The following is a 9,029-nucleotide window of genomic DNA, read 5'->3' as shown; positions in this document are numbered from 1 at the left end:
AAAGGAAAAAAGACGAGACGGGAGAGCACGACGAACGAAGAGAGAGAAAACAACATACTCGCGGCCATTTTAACTGCGCCGTACGCTAACCCGGGCCACCCAGTGTGTAGTATACGAGAGCCAGAGAACCGCCGCCACCGCCGCCGCTCTCTCCTTAGGCTTAAACTGCGTCTCTCGCGTGTGCGCTTTGCTTCTGCGCACGCGAGTCAGTACATGTTTTCTCACACATACACGGACGACAGCTTCGCGACGCTCGTGCGTTACGCGCACTTTCTCGTACACGACCGAGTTGCTTGTCGCGTTCGGGACGTCTTTCGTCACGATCCAGAGCCGAGTCGCAGAAAATTGACAGTGACGGGGGACACGCACAGCGGAGGATCGTCGATACAGTGACACACCAGCGAGAGGCGACACGCGAACGGAACGTGTCCGCTCGACCGGTATGTTTGCTCGTTTCACGACCACGAGAGAAGCGCGCCAATCGACGATTCGGTGAGAATCGACAGTATTTCGCATGGTCGTATTGTATCTCGCATCGACGTATTGTGCGCGATGAACATGGAACGAACGCGATATCGTGGAATCCCCCGTGGGAATAAACGCGAGGACGATAACAAAGGAATGATCAATCGCAGTATACGAGGAAATTTGTTCAGCCGGTAACAAAGAATTTGACAGCGACCGGGGTTACCCTATGATAACCCGTGCGGAAGAATCGGGACGCGATGGAATAATTGGAAGTGCGCGAAGCCATCGAGGAAAGGAATACGTGTCGAGGTGAAGGATCGTCGTAAACAGACCGATCGAGAGATGACGAGAGACCGAGCGAAAGTACAGGCAGCATTCGTTACGGCGTGGCGGCCTCGTGAATTCCTGCCGCGGGACGACAACAATACAAAGGAGAAAAAGAACCAAAAACGTAAGTCATACGTATGGAAAGAGGTTAAAGACGCGCTAAAAGTGGGGATGAGGAAAGTTCGACGTCCGAGGGCAGTAGCGGGACACACAGAAAGAAAGAAAAGTTATCGTGTGCGCGACGTAGGTACGAATGAAGAACCGCGTGACTCGGAATCTGCGCAGTAAATCGCGTTCACGTGAACGCGGACCCGAAGGCGCCGCGAAATTCCCTGGCGCCCAACAACGCAACCATTCGTCACGAGGAGGTGGAAACCTTTGAAACTCGATCGTGTATCACGAATATAACCGACTGTTTCGTTCCTCTCGTTTCATACGTTTCTTCCTTTTGTTTACTCCGTTTTCTTTTTCCTGTACTCTTTGACTTTCGTCTTCCGATATATACCTTGCTCTCGGTCTCGCTGGCTTATTCCATTCGTCTCTTAGTTTTCGTTCGTCGACCAAGCACCGAAGCCCCTTCTGCGAAAGACGTGGGCGACATGGTGGCTTACGTAATGCCCGGAGCGATAAGACGGATAACGCCGCGGCGGCTCCGAGCGCGCCACCGAAGCGGCGCCTCTATTTTCGAACGCGCGAGTCACACACTGGTTACCGCCTAACCGTACGCGTCGTGACACACCCGAAAAAGTCTTTGCAGGCTGATAAAAACGTCATTCTTGTCGCATCGTCCATGATCACCGTGTTTCATGCGTTACTGCTCTATTCGCGATATTTAAACACGCGTTTAATCAAGAACGCCAACTTGTTATTTTTTGATCTATCGAACCCATCGCAAGTTATCGATGACGTTCCTAAGAAAATTCGATAGTCCGGCTCTATGAAAGCAGATTGGTGCTTATAAAAGGGCAAAGGGAACCATGTACGACGTTCGAAATTCTCTCCACGCGTCTGTAGTGTGCGTGGCACCGCCTACGGAGACCGTCTGCTCGAGTCGTCGCCTTCCGATCGATCGTCAACGGTTCACCAAGGTGAAACGATCCGAATGACGAGCGGTGAGAGTTCCTTTGATCGGTGACCCCTGATTCTTCAAGGATACGTCGTTACCGTGATATCAAGGTCATTTACTAAGATCGACAAAATCGTGTTCTTTCTTCCTACATATATACCCGTTCGTCTTTTGCTTTCGAGTTGTTCGAACGATCGAATTGGCAATAGAGAGAACTATATCACCAAGGTTGTGCCATCGAGGGCCACGTGGTACCGGACGTCCAAAATCTCCATAGCGCGAACCGTGATAACGTACCGAGAGTAACAACGTGACTCATCGGCCTACGTATGCGAAACTAAACCATCCTGCACGATATTAAAATGATGCAACGTTTTGCAATTCACGCGTTAGCTCGAACGGGACGCTCCGCTTCTCGTGCGTTATAGAAAGCTATCACAGACCGAGGCTTGGCTCCCGTGATGATTCCTAGCGTATATCTCGAAACCACCGTCCTCGTCCCCGACTGTATCGTTTTTATCTGAATTGGAGATTCGCGCGACTCTACACTCTGTGTCTTTCTCTCTGTGTGTATATATTTTACCGCGCATGTGTGTACGTGTGTATCGCGTCAAAGGACGATCGAGGGGAAAATATTGGAGAATAGCTTACTGCCAAATTGATACAGCGTATTCCGAAGCTTAAACAGATGGAAAACGTTCGTATAAAGTTCATATCGTACGTAAATAATTTATTATAGAATTCATTACGCGACTTCTTTTGTCCCGCCGCTCTGTTGATAATAGAATTATTGCTTTAATATATTGCTATGGAAATAACAATTGCTCTCTTATTATTATTATTACTGGTTAACGGTTAAGAATTCTCTTAATCGGTTAATCCGTTACTATTATCAGGCACCTACTTAGACGATGTACGAAAGTAAAAACTATCGTACAACGTTACTCCATAGGTAACTCTAGATAAATTTCTAACACAGGTTCATACAAAACTTTTCCATCTGTTTAACTTCTACAATGTATTGTAACAATTTCATGCCAACCTATTAAGACGCGTTATATATTAGCCGTTTGGAAATCGTATTGATCGAGCACACGTAATTGGAAGATACAGAAAAATCGTAAAAACTGTGTACTTTAAATTTATCTTGGAATTTATTGTTACCAGTGCCGATTCTCTTGCGACGAATAAACTTACGAAAGCGAGTCGGTTATTTCTCGTGAATCGAACATTAATCGTGCGTTCGTATGAATGGAATTGCGAAATGGAAAGTGAAATTAATCGATTTGTCTACCGAGAGACTCGCGTATGCGCTCTTCGATCTGTGCAATCTATCGATAATAATCGATCGTAACGACGTAAAAAAAGGCTTGTTTTTCACCGAGACGCGGGCAAACGACGGCAATTGGCGTATCAAAAAGTTTGCTTCGCCAACGTTGGAAGAGGGGCGACGACCAGTGGTGGGGAGATCTCACTTCGCATGGTGGACGAGCAAGATGGCGGCCCGGGATAGAGACACGTGAGAATCGCGTTGCCGCGTCACGGAGCCCCCCAAAAATACTCGCGTACGTATCGATATCGATACGAACGATTTCCCTTCGACCAACGTGAACCCATCGACCTCGTCTCCCGATCGATCGCCGACTACGAACTCGACTCGAGCTCTTTCAACCGAGGATTATGCACCGTCCGCGTTTTCTTCGGTCGTTTCAACCTTCTCATCCGACGACGTCGTGCGTGATTCAGGATTTGAAACGAATCCACGTTACCAGAGACCTACGAGGTAAGCTAATTGATGATAGAATTTCTTTCTCGTCGCCGTGGAACCGTCGTCGATCATTTCGTGGAGATCTTTACCACTTGGACCTTTTGATTAACCGGCTTAATGGGGTCTGAGGCAGTTCGGTTATACGATGACTTGGGAAGAAATTGCCTAAACTGTAGTTCCGTTCGATGAACTTGTAATTGTGGTGCCATCTACTAATCTCGTCTTTTTCCTTTCAACGGTTATAGGTTGAGTGGTTTTGCTTTTAAATCGCGTCGATCTCGTATACAATGCAATTGACTTGTTAGATACAACATACGTTTTATAATTTTAACGCCAGGGACGTCGAGAGTATGCACGCGTACATCGAGAGAAACGTTGCGCAAGTAATTACTACGTAGAAAAAAGGTACGTGACCCGTTTCTCGAGCGTTAATTTATGAATGAATTTTTACCCGCCAGCTTTTTGTTTAAAGATATTTTAATTGGACGACGATTGATCGAGTTGTTGATATTCACGCTCTGAGATTCTACCTTCTTGTAAATTTAATTAATACATACGGTGGTGAAAGGATAGTAAACGACCCGGACGTTTATACGTATGAAACGAGGACTAACTTGGTGTCATTAAATTCTTCCAATGAGAAATACTCCACTTAAAGGTCATTGTTCATACGAAAAAGTGTTTAGTTATGCTACGATCTCCCGTCGACGACCATTTGTCGGAGGAAAGAAGAAACTAGGTAATATCGGTCGGCGAAGCAATAACGCGTTGCCTAGTTCCATATGCAATGTCTAAGAAACAGCTTCTAGTACTCGTAATTACCAGTTTACCACTTGGCCGTTCCGTTGCAAGTATTTGCATTTTCCTGTAATTAGAACTCTCATCCCGGTAGTGTGTTGCTTGCCATCAGCTAAAGTGGTAAACGAATGTCAGTGTCCGCTGCATCCGTTTCCTTCCGCAAGGGATTCTTCCTGTCTATAAATCGCATTTTATCTGCGTTCGCTCTTCCTTTTTCCTAAAACGGTTCGCTCGATCATCGTTTACTTTTTCGCTGTCCTTTTTAACGTATTAATTTCTTTTTTCCCTTCTACCGTCACGAACGCTCGCGCAAATAAAATTACGGGCATTCGTTATGGGGCAGCATGTCTGGTATTCACGGTTCGACCTGTCGCGACCAGTCGAGGGTTTCAAGGAAACTGGTACAACTACTTTATCGGCCGAGGAAGATCGACGCAACTGCCTGCACTGATTTTCATTTCAATGCGTGGCAAGATTGTTTGTTCGGGACGTTGAAGAACGCGTCGACGGAAAGTTAAAGATACCTGGGCCGGTCGTGCTCGAACCAACCTGTCTGCGAACTTTCTAACAAGGGAAGGGGGTCATCGCACCTTTTCTCCTCCTCTTCTCCTTCTTTATCCGTTTCTCAAATTTTGTTCGCTTTCTTTCTCAAACGTTTCAACGTTTCACGCGAAAAAGCATCGACAGAGATGATGCACGACGGTTGGTGAAAGCGTGTCGACGGTGGATGCAAAAATGGGTAACGATATTACGTGCTTAAGGGCGAATGCAGAAGGGGTGTGCCCGAGAGCGATGGCTGTCGGAAGCTGTAATGGAGATTGATGGCTGCCGCCGCGGAAAAGTCGATGTTGCGAAAGTAAATTAGTACGCGAAAAGCTAGATCGAGCCTAAAATATTGAAATCTGTGATAGAATAGTTATCGTGTCTCCTTCTTTGTCCTGGTCTCTCTCTCTCTCTCTCTCTCTCTCTCACTCATTCGTTCGTTCGTTCGTTCGCTCTCTCTCTCTCTCTTTCTCTCTCTCGCTCTCGCTCTCGCTCTCGCGTCCCCATTCTAATTCGGCTGGCGACGTCCGCTCCGTTATCGAACCCTCGGGTTTGTACGAAACAATTCCAGCTTCTACGTCGATAACGCGTTTCGAATTGCGGACCGAAACAATCGAGGTACTCGTCGTGAACCGGGGGAAGAACGAACAGGAGCGTTTAACTAATTGACGAGAGAATTCGGTAGGTACTTACTGCTATGGATACACGCAGAGATTTCTCTTTACACGTCGATAGATACGTGCGGTCACGATTTTGATAAAATGTTTTGATAAAAGTGAAATCACGCGGATGATTGAAAAGGTACATTCTTCCGTCGCACGTTATATCGCTTGACAAAGAAATTACAATAATTCGTGTCCGAGGAAACGCTAAATGTCGATAATGGCGAGCGTTAATAGCTATCGGTGACGATAAACAACAAAGGCTGAAAGCGACAAACAGGCTAAAAGCGTGCAAGGTGTGGAACGCAGTCAGGTGGGCGAATCGCATTTGGCTGCTACCATAATTGTACTTTCACGTTGCGCCATTGTTTTGTGCGGTCGCGTGGGCAGCTTCTCTGTACGCGAGCATGCGTTAAGGGTTGATTTTTCCACGAGTTGTTGTCAAGTGATACGCCGTAGAGGCACTTTATTTCGTGACAAACGTCATCTAGTTCGACGCTGAGAAAGAGAGAGAGAGAGAGAGAAATAAAACACAAGGTAGAGATACAAAAAGGAAAATGAGAATCAAGATGGCACGTACGAGGAATTTTTCGCGCGAGACCTCCACCACTTGAGACAATTATTCTCGTCTTGTGAATAAAATCGAGAATGAAATAAAGAAAAAAATCGTATTTCGAAGCGGCGTCCCAACAAAACGCCTACATGACGTAGGTAAAACGGAGCGTACTCGTTTATGGCTCACGTGTCTCGATCTTAATGAGGCTGCTTTGCGTTTCTTCGCGGTTGAAACACGCGTGTACGCGTCCCACTCCTTCCGCGTGTAGGCGCCGCGGATCTTTCATCGGCTCGTTACGATTTATAATTTGTCAGAAACGGCGATACGATCGCTCGGTCATCGAACCGTTTAAGGGATCCGCACGACCGCTAATAAATAAATCGTGGCACCTCAATGGCGACCGGAGTTTCCATCGTATATCAAGATCGCGTCACTACGAGGATTTTTCGATGATTCATCGGTTCACCGAGAACCAATCATCTACGATCTACAAATTACCATCATTTTCTCGTATCTTCTTATTTGTTTCTTCAAATTACCGCGTGGATGGCGCGTTATCGGTGTCTGGAGGCAGCTTGTTCCTCGTTTCACAGGCACGATTAGCAGCAAAGTAAATATTGTCGGCGGCAGCTACGTTTCCTCGCGTCTTTGTCGTCGATGTCGGCGCAGAGACACAGTAAGTTCGAAGGAAACCCAACGAGGGTGCAGGTGGCTCGTATGTCAAGAAGATGAAGTCTCTCGTCTTGGAACAATGGGCTATGACGTGCGCGCCAGGAAGCATACATGTCTTGCTTCCGGTGACTCGCCGTCTAATTGATTCTCAACCCTCTTGTTCGGTTAACGTCGTCTATCGAGTCTCTAGCTTTGCCGCCGCGTTCTCTTGGCCCCGTCGTCTTTGTGCGTCGACGTCGTGTTACGTCGGCATCTAGGTGAGGACACAACGGCGAACTGCGGCGCCGCCTCGCACACGCGTTCACCCGCCGCCCGTGTGTGTCGTTTTCGTTCGACGTCGACCAAACGATCCACGAAAAGTCGTAAAACACAGGTACTCTCTTCGCAGGCAAATTCTAATGCAGATATAGAGAACCGAGAGGGGGAGAAGAAACCCCGGACCTTCCTCCTTTCACGACCGATTTAAGATACGCCGACGTTTCGTAGCGCCGGTGACGACGTTTTCTTTGAACTTGGACCGCCCGTGAAATATTCACCTTCGGTGTAATATTCAACGGCGCGTCGTAAATTTCGCGTGCGCCGCCGCAAAAATTGGCCGACACAACCAGCGTCCTTGCACGAAGTCCTTGTGCTCGCTCGTTCTAAAAGCGACCCCGTGCGTCGTTCGTGCCTCCTAAAAGGAAAGAGCACGAAAAAAAGGAGGAATACCGATCGGAAAGGTCACATCGTCTCGTTATTGCGGCGAATTAATCTTCGACCGAAATAGCGTACCATTCCACGATTACGCCATTCCAGTTTCGCTTCTAAATATACGTTTTACATCGTTCCCCGGTTACAGTCGCCGATAATTCTCAGAAAACTACATTCTCGCAGAAAACTGAATTATTATTCGAATTATCGAGCTTCTTTGGGCGTTACAAACGCGTACCTATAACGCAACCATCCACATCCGATTCATTCGGTGTATCTACCACCGAAAGAGTTGCTCCAACGAAACTTCGAATTACGTCGCCATTGTACGTTTCAAATTTTTCGACATCCCAAATTCGTTGCGCAAACACCTAGAAAATGAAGCGACAAGGATGAAGAACGCAAGGATATGAGAAATTTGACCGATAAGCACGAGTCGGAGACAAACTAACGGGGTAGGCGTGTACAGGCGATCACAGAGTCTGCCGGCAGACTCACGGGGGTTTGTTTTGGTGTGCGACTATCGAAAAGAGTGCGTGGTCCGCTCCCGCAGTCCGTGCCAGGCACGCAACTGCACGCACATACAGTATCATGTCCGCGCGACCGGCTACACACGCGTGGATGCAAAATGCGATGCGTGCACGCAGCCCGCCTCCATGGCCTGTACGAAAGATAGAGTACCGATAGCGGCGATTCGCCATGGCCAGCCGTGATTTAGGGGTCGCTATGGCGCCGCAATTCAGAAACAAGGGTTCGTTGAACCCGTTCGCAACCCTCGCCCGCGATCGTTACTCTAAAAGCTCTGTCAGCGTGATTACGAAAATGTAGGATGGTGTACAGGGTGGGGCGTGCGAGATCGAGTTTTTCTTTCTCGTGTCGACGACTTTTCACTCGAAGATTCATGATGATCGCATCGCGAGAATGCAGTCGCGATCTGCATACAAAGACGAGAGAATTTTGTACGAGCGTTTCAGTAACGTTAGATTATGCGAAGATGTGCGCAAAAAGGTGGTCGTGCTTAGGATAGGTAAAAATTGTCGAAAAATTACATATACCTGTATCGTGAGAAGCTGAGAAGATTTGTAAATTTTTTGTTCAATGATTCGCTACGATCGAAATTACTTGCGAGATGGAGATGGATCGAACGAAATCCGGCAGTCGTGTAGACGAACGGATCAAGCAGAGTCCTCTTCTCTGCCATCCAATCGCTAGTCTTCTCTCGATTTCTTTACATCTCTGCACGCATCTCTCTAGGCACGTGTGAAAATAAAACGTGCTCGAAATAAATTTGTTACGAATTCGAAAAAGTTGGGAAAGCGCGTAAGAAAGAGTCGCTCGTCTACATTGAACCTTTACCGAACGAAATCTTTAACAGACGCGTTGCTCATGGCGGAGGAACGATGGTTCCGATTGAAATCACCAGCTCGAAAAATTTATACGATAAACGCGCCGCGATGTGCGTAACGGACAGCGCGGCGG

The 9,029-nt window shown here is 47.3% G+C and overlaps 1 protein-coding gene across 5 annotated transcripts in view; it reads left to right on the top strand.

The window, feature by feature from the left end:
* Positions 1-9,029, top strand: part of LOC100741134 (serine/threonine-protein phosphatase 4 regulatory subunit 1) — a 158,280-nt gene that overhangs the window by 54,937 nt on the left and 94,314 nt on the right. The window contains exon 1 of one of the 5 annotated variants that reach the window (XM_012382887.3): positions 7-919. The exons of the other annotated variants lie outside the window; for them this stretch is intronic. The gene's annotated coding sequence lies outside the window, so the exon portion shown is untranslated. Of the gene's footprint in view, positions 1-6; positions 920-9,029 lie in introns of those variants that run through there. 5 annotated transcript variants of the gene reach the window in all.

Source organism: Bombus impatiens, unplaced genomic scaffold (assembly GCF_000188095.3).
Source record: "Bombus impatiens unplaced genomic scaffold, BIMP_2.2 scf_0197, whole genome shotgun sequence".
Taxonomy (NCBI): Eukaryota; Metazoa; Arthropoda; class Insecta; order Hymenoptera; family Apidae; genus Bombus; species Bombus impatiens.
This window is presented reverse-complemented; position numbering and strand designations above follow the sequence as displayed.